Genomic DNA, 10,835 nt, shown 5'->3' with positions numbered 1-10,835 from the left:
CAGACTGAACCTTATCCTGCACGGGAAGTTAAAAATGCTGCCTAACCTAATGCAAAGTGTGTTTGCATTTGTTAATAACCTAAAGCTCTTTGAGGGGAATATTGAAAAGGGAGATTTAACACATTTTCAAACTTTTCTAAAAGCCAGTGAGCAAGTCACCAGTGGTGCCCTAAATAAGAAAAGAGACAGATACGCAACACTGATTGAAAACCTGAAAGTGTAGCGACTAGGTTCTGTGACCCGGTTAACTGTTGAAAATGATTGATATTATCATGTTGGTGTGGTTATTTTCATCAGAGATCCGAGTAGAGATCTGTATATGCGTTTATACATGATTAAAATATTATGTTTATGTGTACCCATGTGTATAATGTGGCTTTTTAGTAAACAAAGAAAAAAACAAAAAAACAAAACAAATCGCCCCCGATAATGTGGCTCTTTGTAGTAACACAGATGAACAATTGGCTCTTAGTCGCTGAATGGTTGGCCACCCCTGAACTGTAGGATCCCTTTAATATTTAACTTTGTAATCGATTTACAATGGAAATAACATTTTATGTATTATTCAAGTCACTGAAGACCTCCCAAAACGCTTTACAATCTGTTGCACACTTTATTCACACTCACAAACTCGCACACCAGCGACAGACATGTGAAGAATGCCAGGGGAGAAGATCACCGCAAGTCAAGTCTGGCTTCCGTCCCTGTTAAAGGGACATTGTGTAATATTTAATGCCTCCTAACGGTACAAAAAAAACCTTGATCCAGTTAAAAAAAACGTATTGATTGGGAAGCACAGTAGCTGAGTGTTTAGCGCGTCCGCGGCACAATTCTGAGGTCATTGGATCAAATCCAGTTACCATCCTTCCTGTGCTTGCGTGGGTTTCTTTCAGGCACTCCGGTTTCCTCCCACATTCCAAAATCATGCATGTCAGGGGTGAACGAGTGAGTGAGGCATCTGTCCCTGTGTGCCCTGCAACTGACTGGCAACCAGTTATCTCCACCTCTTATCCTCAGTCGGGTTGCGGGGGTGATGGAGCCCATCCCAGCTGTCCCCGGGCAGTGGGCAGGGGAGGCCCTGAACTGGTTGCCAGACAGTTGCAGGGTACACAGAGAAGGGCTACTCACACGCTCATTCACACCTAAGGACAATTTGTATGAACCAATAAAACTGACATGCATGTTTTGTTTGGGGAATGTGGGAGGAAACCCATGCAAGCCGCCCATCGACTATCATACTAATGTTAATCGAGCCACTTATTGTTTATAATTCTGTTTGTTTGTTTTTTTGTGCCAACTTTGTGCCCATTGTCCCTTTTTGTCTGCAACAAAACCAATACTACAGAAATACAACAAAATTACTAAGAAACTAAATATAAATCTAGTGCTTAAAAACAGAGTTTAACATATTATCTTGTCTTAATTTTGGTTAGAAAAAAATACTATTAAAGAAATATTACAACAGAAGTACTTTAAAAATACAACTACAGTAATATTAAAAATGACTAAAATACTAAAAAAAACACAACAGTGTTCTACGATGATGGTTATATGGACGGCTCACAGCGCTTCAGCTAATTTTCTATTTATTACTGTTCTCTTGTCTATTTTGCTTTCTTTTCTGGTCACATGTGTGGCCAATAATACTTATAGTCGGGAGGAACTTATAAGTCTGGGTCTGCGTCTAAATTTCGACTTTTTGGGCACTTTTTATACCATCTTTGATATACCGCAAGAAATACAAAGGGTTGCTGGATCTCCGTGGGTGCCCTACCCACTTACGAAGCGGCGAAGACGGCATAGAGATCGCAAACAAAAGCGGGGCTGTCGCTCGGGCCACGGTGCTAAGCTAAGAGCTACATTGGCGAAACAGCAGAGGACATGATGATGATGATGATCTTGCCTGTCAACAGACGCCCGAGACGCAACGCTCCCGAACAGCGACATCTTGTGGTGATTTCTACAAAGACTTCAGCTAAGTTAAAAGATTCAGCAAAGCTTAAATTTGGTCTTAAACATTAGATAGCTTGCTCCTAAAGCTTTACTTGTTGATAATCTTATTCGTGGGGGGTTTGGGGTTTTTAAGGGTTATTGATCTATCTTCGTTATTCATTATCCATTATCAGTTATCGGTCAGTTCATTATATGCTACAAAACCTAGGAGCCGGGACACTTACTCTCAGCCAAAAGGCTAAGCTAAGGTCCTAGCCCTAAAGCCTTGTTGCGATCATTGCGAATGCACCGTTCCCGGAGGTACTGCAATACCGGGCCGATGCGTGGAGTGGACAGAGCAAGCTCTTATTCCATCTCCGGAATGCAAAAATCAAAAGGCCAAAAGCCAAGCTAAGGTCCTGGCACTAGCCTAGGGGTCGGGACTCTTACCCTCAGCCAAAGTCAGTAGTACACAATCCTAGAACAACATAAACAACCTGATTGGTCTGTGTGAAACTTTGTTGAGACTGGATGTGTTTTACCGTTAAATGAGGCTTCTCTTCAAGACTACGTGAGCAGTCTTGTCACTTAACGCGTTCTTTGAAGAATGATGGCGGTGTGTGCTTATTTCTGAAAAAATACTCAAACTTACTCCCCCTGTCTCTAATAATTATTAGGCGTTTGAGGCTCTTGTAATATCAATTTTTGTAGTAACTATTTATCGCGCACCATGACCATACTCAGTTTTCTTAGATGAATTATCTGAACTGTTGTCTGACCTAGTAACCCATGCAGACAAAATAATAATTATGTGGGACTTTAACATTCATATGAACTCCCCACTCAGTTAACTTTCTATTGTGTTTCGTACTCTAATTGACACATTTGGTTTTAAACAACTGATTAATTTGCCCGACTCATAAAGATGGAAACACACTGGACTAGACTTGGTTCTTACAACAAAGTCAGTTAGTTCTTTGTTCCTTTATCTCTTTGTTTCCTTATCCTCACTGTAAATGTGGAACTGGAGTCGTCCAATTTCGTTGTCACAGCATATCCCATGTTGTAACAATGACAATAAAGGCATATTCTATTCGAGGACTTTCAACATCAAATGTGATGGTGTTACCGCTAAAGGAATATGGAAGTTTGAATTTGGGTTTTGTCTGTTGGACTCTGTGTGTGTTGTGCAAAAGTTTTGTGGAGTAGATCACAGGGGGCAGCTCTCAGGCAGTAGGAGGTGACCAGCTGTCTGGGGGCCGAGGCGGAATCGAGGCGCCATTCTTCCGGGAACGGGAGACCAATGGGAGCGGGCTGCGTCGCGACCAGGCGGGGTTGACGCGCCATTCTTCGGGGACATGAGACCAATGGGAGCCAACCAAGGGGCCGAGGAGATGCTTTGCTGAGCAACTCGGAAGAAGAAGAAGAGTGCAGAGATGTAGTGATTTGTGTGTTAGAAATAAATCCACTCGTGAGTGAAATGCCGGCTTCTGAGAACTTTCTATGCAGAAAATAGCGCGCAAATTGTTTGGATGAGTGGTGATTGGGAAAGGTCACAAATTAGAGTCAGATGATTAATTGAAGTTTGAGTTGATTTAACAAGAAATTCCAACAATTTATGGTGACCCCCGACGTGACTGCAAGAGAGGTAAAAGAAGTCCGGGACTTCGAGAAAAACCACAAGAGTCTGGGACTCCGTATCTGGGATCCACGTCCACACCAGTAGACGACCTGATAAAGGAGCCACGCGTCCGACCGTCTTTCCTCTTGGGCCCCACTGTGAAAACAAGGTAAGCAGAATCCTTTTCAAAATTCTGCACATTGGCGACACTAAATCAAAAGAGGAAAGAGGAGCGGAACGGGGTAAAGAGTAATAGTGTGGACGTCAGTAGGGTTTAAAATCTGGGATTTACCTACTCGAATAGTTTGGAACTGTACGTGGTGACGATACGGTTTAAAATCTGGGATTTACGTATCTGTGTGGAAGCTGTGTGAGTGTGAAAAAAAAAAAAATGTTCTGCGTAAAAAGTTTTTGGAACACACACGAGTGGATTGGAAAATGCAAAGTTAGAAACGAAGCTAATTCGCGGGATCAAGAGTAAGAAAATTAAGAAGGAAAAGGAAAGTAAAATTTTGGCAGATCTCAGAGAAATGAAGGAGGATCAGAGTCAAGGCGGATGGCGACAGCGTAACAAACTTAAGAAAGAAGTGAAACAATTGAAAAAAAAAAATAGACGAGGCATTCACCAGTTGGAGGTCATAGCGACGGCCTTGACAGTGATTACAAGGGAGGACAGTGATAAGAATGAGGAGGAAGAAAAGGGAGTATTTGAAAAGACGGAATGTTTGGGAAGCATTTATCCAAGGTTGCCGGATTCTCGACAGTATGTCCTAGGGCTGCCGCCATATCCGGCGGCGCCACTCATGGCTGCGGTAATTACGCTGGGTGGAAGAAAACCAAAATTAAGGAGAAGAGGAATGATATTAAATTGTTATTAAAAGGTTAATATGTGGAAAACAGTATGTCCTTGGGTTGCCGCCATATCCGGCGGCGCCACTCATGGCTGCGGTAATTGTCGCTGGGTGGAAGAAAACCAAAATTAAGGAGAAGAGGAATTATATTAAATTGTTATTAAAAGGTTAATATGTGGAAAACAAAAATAATTTGCAAGCAAAAGAGTAAGTGATCAGAATAATTTCAAATAACCCAAAACTTTCAAGTGAAAATTATTAATGACATGGCTGTTCTGTTCCAATCACTGAATGAGATGTGCTTTCTTTGTTAAAAAAAAAAAACACACACACACAAGAGTAATAATGAAATGCGAGGCAATGAGGCAATTTATTACTGATAAGTAGGTGTCATTCTACATTCAATCCATGAGAAAAGATAGTTGAATAGAATGAGGGGAAATTAAAATTAAAAAGTTTTTCACGTTAAGTTCAATTAGGCATTTTTTATTTAATTTTTTTAATTTTTGATGCTTAGGCAGTGTGATAGTTTAAAATTTGAATTTGAGCGTGTTAAATGTTGATATGTATAGTTTGGGTAAATTAAGAAAACAATTTGTCTATGGCGAGAGCATTTTCAAAAGACAATGAGGAGCAGAGTAATCGATCCTGAGAGGGATCATGGAAAATTTAAGAATAGCAGATTAATCGATCTTGAGGAAGATCATGGAAAATTTAAGAATATAATTGCTAAGATAATGTTGCATGGTCATTTAACCTAGAGCAAACATCCCATTTTGTAAACATGACTGACTTAACAGGATTCTGATCTGCACTAAAAAGAAAATAAATGCTTTGGAAGTCAAATGGACTGTTGAAAAGAACTGAAAATGGACAATATACTGGTCGTTGTGAGGGGGACACAGCTGAGAAAAAAAAACAAAAAAAAAACATTCACTCATCCATTGTCTGCGCCGCTTGTCAACAGCAGGGCCGTGGGGACACTGGAGCACATCCAGGCTGTCCTCGAACAGTGAGCAGGGGACACTCTGAACTGATTGCAGCCAGTTTCAAGAAGGAAAAAAAAAAATACGACAACGACCAAGGTCAGTGTTGCACTGATACGGATAAGGCACATGGACACATTCAAGCAGTGGATTACGAGTGAACGTCACAATGGACTGAGCCAGACGTCCAAGGCCGTCAACGAGACAAGAAAACAAACAACACAAGTCTGCTTTAAGTCTCATTAAGGTCTTGTTTAATTGACAAAGTGTTCACAAATCTGAGGAAGATTGATAAATTTGGATTGTAAATGATTTTATTTTTAACACAGGAATACTGCTAAAATTGTATTCTGAATATGCCCTCCAGGAAACGTTGATATTTCTCTCCAGATGCAGGAGCATCAGGGGGATTTTTAAGGAAAATAGGTAACAGGAAAATACCTTTTGATTTTAAATCGGTTGACAAAAGCACTAAGCACTTACATGGGTAAAAATTGTGCAATGAAAACCTAGCAACAAAAAATTTAGAATGCTGATATGCTAAACAGGAGATGTAAATAAACGTCTACATTGAAATTTTTAATGAAAACATGCATGCAACAAGATTAGACACAATACAATACTTTAGAGTAAACATATTAGGATTTAAAAGGGAATTAAAAATAAATAAATAAATAAACAAGCAAAGGAGAAAATGTTTACAAAAGTGATGCTTAAAGATTGGACTAAAATGATAATGCATCGTTAAAAAGATAAATAAAAATAAAATAAATAAATTTAAAAAAGAGTGAATCATATGTTTTATTTGGCGAGGGGATTATTTAGAATGTGGATCAATTCAGTGACGGGAACCGTGCAAATCAGCCAAATTTGAGATTTAGAAACCAAAATAGATTAACAATTCTGAAGAGGGAATTGATTAGAAAATATTTATTTGATAAAATGTTGTGATAACCTTGTTGTATAAAGATTTGTTGTTTTTTTTTTTTTTTTGATTGCCCACTGTCAGGATGCAATGTGCAGCGGAGGGTCTGCGCGGTTGTGCAGTTGGCCACCAGGGTAGCGCTGTGGAGTTCTCGTCCGTCCTGCACGGCCCTCAATGCTCAACCCACATTGACATTTTTAATGTATTTTTAATGTATTTTTCATGTGTTTTCAAATTTCGACATTTCCATGATGACTCATTGTGATGGGTTTCAAACAGGTGGCATTAGCTCAGGAGGTAGAGTGCTTGTCTTGGGACCAAGGGACCGCAGGTTCGAGTCCCGGCTACTCCGTGTTGTGTGTCAGGGTGTCCATGGGCGGGTCACTAAATCCCTAATGCCCCCAATAAGGTCGGCGCCTCCCATGTCGGCATGGCCGCTATTGGTGTGAGAATGTGGCGTATGTCTTATTCGTTATGTCTATCGTGTGTGTATCTATCCTATCAGCTTTTTTTTCATGTGTTTGTGTTTGTCCTACTCGTTGGAAAAAAAGGCAAGGCAATTGCTAAAAAAACCTTAATGGAGCGCTTGTATGAAGCAATCAAGGGCCCTCACGAACTGGCAATTGTGAAGGTCCCGGGACACTCAAAAGCCAACACCATGGTGGCGAAAGGTAATGAGAGGGCAGACGCCCTTGCGAAGGAACTGGCCGGGTACATCCCACAGGGGGAGATGATGTTAGCATCCTCCACTGTGGTTTGGGATGGCGAACCTCCGGATCTCCCAGTGGCCCCCGAGGTGGCACTGGATGAGATTATGGAGGCACAAGGTAAGTCGTCGCCCGAACAAAAATCTGTGTGGATCGCGTCAAAAGCAGTCAGGCGATCGGATGGTCTCTGGGTGGGCCCCAGGGATCAGCCGGTCCTCCCGGAAGGACAACTCATGTCCTCAGTGTTGTCTGAGGCCCATACAGTGGCGCATGTGGGGCCTCAGGCAATGCTTCCCAAACTCCGTCAATGGTGGCATCTAAAGTTACAAGAGGTGGTCTGGCAGTTCGTGGCGGCCTGTGACCTATGGCAAACTTTTAATGCCAGGCCGACATTGAAACTTAAACCAGGGGCATTCTGGCCTGGAGCTGAAATTGTCATTGACTTTATGGATATGATTGACAGAGTAAATGGTAAGCGTTTGCTTCTGGTCATTTTGGATTTATATTCACGTTGGCCAGAGGCTTATCCGTGTGCCAAGGAAGACACCAAGTCAGTGATTAAAGCTCTAGTGAATCATTATATCCCGACACATGGCTTACCTGCATTGATTAGATCAGACAATAGTACTCATTTCAACAACAAAGCAATGGCCAAGGTTGAGGCCCTTTTGGGGCTGAAACATCACTTTGGGTGTGTTTATCACCCCGATCTGCCGATGCCGGATTTGTCACACGCAGCATACTGGAAGAATCTTCACTCACTTGTATCCAGTGTGTCTACTGTCAGGTTTTCAATGTAAATCTCTTGAATTTCTTCCCAAGGTAATTTGCTTGTTTTTATATTACTAAATACAAAAACAATGTTTCTCATATACACACACACACATGAAGTAACGTTTCAACGTTCAGTCTAATGTTTTTCTTGTACGTTTATCAGTTATGTACTCTTTTATTTTGAAGTTGCATTTCCGGTGTATATCTGTTTCCTGTGTGACAAAAGTTAACTAGACACGCAGTGTGTGTGGCCGATAGCCCAGCCAGGGCGAGTGGCGTTTGGGCCATCACCAATGCTAATAAATTTTATTTACCTTAATGCTTGTTTTTATTTGTTTAATTCTGCCAACATAGAGTTTATATAAGTTTTAACTTTAACACTACCCAGGTGGCTGACAAGGCAGTTGCGGAGGCGTCTTAAGTGGTATCATTACTCACAGTTGCGGCCGCTGTTGTGCCCAAATCCGACTCCTGTGCAGATTCCTCCCCCCCTCGCGTGAACGCGCGTGCCCAAATCCGACTCCTGTGCAGATTCCTCCCCCCCTCGCGTGAACGCGCATTCTGCTATTCTGCTGCGCTTCCAACAAAAGCGATCGTATTCTATATAAAACGCTTATTAAAACAATAAAGCGGGTTAATTTTAACAATTGGGAGATCCTAGTCTATACAACGCGTTTATTTAAACAATAAAGCGCGATCGTATTCTACAAATTGCGTTTGTTAACGCGGATGCAAAAGTCACCAATGTCAATGTACGCTTCCGACAAAAGCGATCGTATTCTATATAATACGCTTATTAAAACAATAAAGTGAGATAATTATAACAATTGGGAGATCCTAGTCTATATAAGGCGTTTATTTAAACAATAAAGCGCGATCGTATTCTACAAATTGCGTTTGTTAACGCGGATGCAAAAGTCACCAATGTCAATGTACGCTTCCGACAAAAGCGATCGTATTCTATATAATACGCTTATTAAAACAATAAAGTGAGATAATTATAACAATTGGGAGATTCTAGTCTATATAACGCGTTTATTTAAACAATAAAGTGCGATCGTATTCTACAAAATGCGTTTGTTAACGCGGATGCAAAAGTCACCAATGTCAATGTACGCTATGATTTCCGCAATCACAACTAATTGTACACAAATAATATTTATTTGATTTACTATAATATCCGTATGTAATGTCTTTTTTATTGTGAATGAAACCCTGGTTGCATTGGATCCCGCGGTGTAAACAAATTGTTGTTGTTTTTTTTTTCATTTAAAATCGGACTTCCCTGCCTATACTGTTTGCAAAATAAGACACGCTTTAAACCTTATTATGCTCTTTGGTTTTGGGATCCAACTACAGAGGAATACCTCCACTATGCGATGTGTTACTGAATAGGTGTTCGACCAATCTAGTTCGTTTTTATTACTACTATTAATAATAATAATAGTAGTATTATGAGAAACGTCTGAAAGTTATCAAATTCACTGTGCTGACATATTGATGCCACAGAAGGTTACTCTACAAGTTACAAGTCTGTATCTCCAACAGAGTCTGTTTTAGCAGGGGGGGAGGATTTGGGCAGGCAAAATCCTCCCCCCCTGCTAACTCCTGAATAAAAACTCCAAGTGACCCCAAATTCACTGTGCTGACTTATTAATGCCACAGAAGGTTACTCAAGAAGTTACAATTCTGTATCTCTAACAGAGTCTGTTTTAGCAGGGGGGGGGGGATTTGGGCAGGCAAAATGAAATGCCTGCCCAAATCCTCCCCCCCCCTGCTAACTCCTGAATAAAAACTCCAAATGACCCCAAATTCACTGTGCTGACTTATTAATGCCACAGAAGGTTACTCTAGAAGTTACAAGTCTGTATCTCCAACAGAGTCTGTTTTAGCAGGGGGGGGGAGGATTTGGGCAGGCAAAATCCTCCCCCCCCCCTGCTAACTCCTGAATAAAAACTCCAAGTGACCCCAAATTCACTGTGCTGACTTATTAATGCCACAGAATGTTACTCAAGAAGTTACAAGTGTGTATCTCTAACAGAGTCTGTTTTAGCGGGGGGGGGGGGGGGGGGGGGGGGGGGGGGGGGGTTTGGGCAGGCATTTTGCCTGTCGTTGTGTTTTTGTTCTCATCAATTCCAGCTGCTGATAATGGCCCAATTGCCTCCATTTGCAACAAGGCCATGATTGGAGCTGGGCCCTTTTAAAAAGAAGATTTATAGAGGAATGTGGAAAAGGGCTGTGAAAATTACGGTTTGAGACACTTCTGTTTTGCTACAATTTTTATCAACATTCTGTGCTCTTCCAAGCAACCGTTTTGGCCAAGCCCTATTGTCCGTTTGCCTTTTTTTTGTGCATCAAATTTAAAAGTAACCAAGTGCCATAGTTTTGATGTACGTAATTTTATTATGAGGACATAACAAGCAATATAGAAAGTACAAAAAATTAAGCATTTAAAAATGGGTAAATCTAGTTTTAATGCTGTTTGCATTAAATAGACAATTTATTGACTATAAAGTTGTTATATTGTACTTGGAATCTTTGAACCAATCCTTGTAATTTTTTTTAAAAAGTTCAAAAAAAAATTGTGTTAGCAGGTCAGATTTGACCTGTTATTCAAATCAGCCTGAAATTACTTTCAAATTAGTTACCTTTCAACATTTTTTCACCTCAGGGTTAACTTAAGATGTATTCATATCTATTGAAATATTTCACAAATTAAGATATGTTTGGCGCAATAGGTAGGGGCGTGGGTCGTGATGAGAATAATATCACAGGTATAACACTTAACTGGTCCAGGACTACTTTCTGCGGATGAATATAGAGATACAGACTTGTAACTTCTTGAGTAACCTTCTGTGGCATTAATAAGTCAGCACAGTGAATTTAGGGTCATTTGGAGTTTTTATTCAGGAGTTAGCAGGGAGGGAGGATTTGGGCAGGCATTTCATTTTGCCTGCCCAAATCCTCCCCCCCCCCTGCTAAAACAGACTCTGTTGGAGATACAGACTTGTAACTTGTAGAGTAACCTTCTGTGACATT

The 10,835-nt window shown here is 40.8% G+C and overlaps 1 pseudogene; it reads right to left on the bottom strand.

The window, feature by feature from the left end:
- Positions 1–2,231: 2,231 nt before the first annotated feature.
- Positions 2,232–2,347, bottom strand: LOC148368108 (U2 spliceosomal RNA; annotated as a pseudogene).
- Positions 2,348–10,835: the final 8,488 nt, after the last annotated feature.

Source organism: Urocampus carinirostris, chromosome 4 (assembly GCF_059441175.1).
Source record: "Urocampus carinirostris isolate Australia breed hairy pipefish chromosome 4, RoL_Ucar_1.0, whole genome shotgun sequence".
Classification (NCBI taxonomy): Eukaryota; Metazoa; Chordata; class Actinopteri; order Syngnathiformes; family Syngnathidae; genus Urocampus; species Urocampus carinirostris.
The sequence above is the reverse complement of the archived record's forward strand: the minus strand, read 5'-3'. Positions and strand labels throughout refer to the sequence as shown.